Raw genomic sequence first — 1,151 nt, 5'->3', positions numbered from 1 at the left:
CAGATTGTAATGAGATTTAAGCTTTCTGTTTCACAGTCGCTTTCTGTTATTCCTGACTTTTCAGAGAAAGTCAGCCTTAGCTATTGCCCTAAGCGAGGAAGGAAGAGTCCTGCCTCAGCTGGGAGAAGTGGTGGAACACCGGCAGATGCTGCCTGAGGAAGGCTGACACAGGGAGGTTAAAAGGTGTCAGGTGCAGTCTCTCCAAAGCCAGCTGGTTGGCTGAGATGGTTAAGTGAAATTTATATGCAAGATGTAGTCATTTACCAAGCATTCCGGGAGCTGTTTAGATGAGAGGAATCTGGTCAAAGGTTGGACTTCTTGGGGTTTAGTATGGGTGTTTGCTTTCTAAGAATGAGAATGCTCTTTGATAGTTATAGAATGTTCTTCTATAGTTCCAGGAGAGATTGCTTCTCAGCCTTTTGGCTAAGATCGAGTGTAGTATCTGTTCTTATCAGTTTAATATAGTTCCAGGAGATCTGGAGCATCAGACTTGCCCATGTAAACAGTTTCATAACTATTTGCAACTTTTCTGTCTCCTCCATAGTTTAAATTTCTGAAGATAAGGACAGTATATTGGTTATTTTTGTATTTCCAACTTTATTTTATTCATTGTCAACCTACTTGACACATTTATTGAATGGAATCAAATGGTTTTTTACCATTTATACTTGGTTATTATGCATCAGATGGATAGTTCTTTCTACCTTAAATACAACACATTCACTTGTTTGATTGATTTAAATACTAAAGTCTATTCTTAATGTACTTTTTTCTTTATAGTTTGCTGATAATGTAAGGCCTTATGGACAGATTGATTGAGGAGGGTGAGGGGAGAGAAGAATCTGGGGTAATTTCCAGGATTCTTGCTTGGGTGATGGGCTTGATGATGGTACTTTGCACCGAGATAAAGAAAGCAGGAGGAAGAGGAATAGGTATGGAGAAGCTCATGTGTTCATTTTTGGGCATAACCTACTTATGGGGAAGTGTCTCAGGGACATCCAAGGAGGGCTGTCTAATAGGTGACTGACACATAAACCTGCATTTAGGAAGTTGTATCTGCTGGAGATATTTGTTTGAGAATAAGAGAGGGATTGGTAGGATGAGAGATTTAACCACATTCATAGGCTGAGAAGAATAGGCTGATGGCATGG

General features: G+C 39.8%; 1 pseudogene; it reads left to right on the top strand.

Moving 5' to 3' along the window:
- Nucleotides 1-403: 403 nt before the first annotated feature.
- LOC112308101 (U2 spliceosomal RNA) lies at nt 404-611 on the top strand (annotated as a pseudogene).
- Nucleotides 612-1,151: the final 540 nt, after the last annotated feature.

This window comes from Desmodus rotundus, chromosome 2, assembly GCF_022682495.2.
Source record: "Desmodus rotundus isolate HL8 chromosome 2, HLdesRot8A.1, whole genome shotgun sequence".
NCBI lineage: Eukaryota > Metazoa > Chordata > Mammalia > Chiroptera > Phyllostomidae > Desmodus > Desmodus rotundus.
This window is presented reverse-complemented; position numbering and strand designations above follow the sequence as displayed.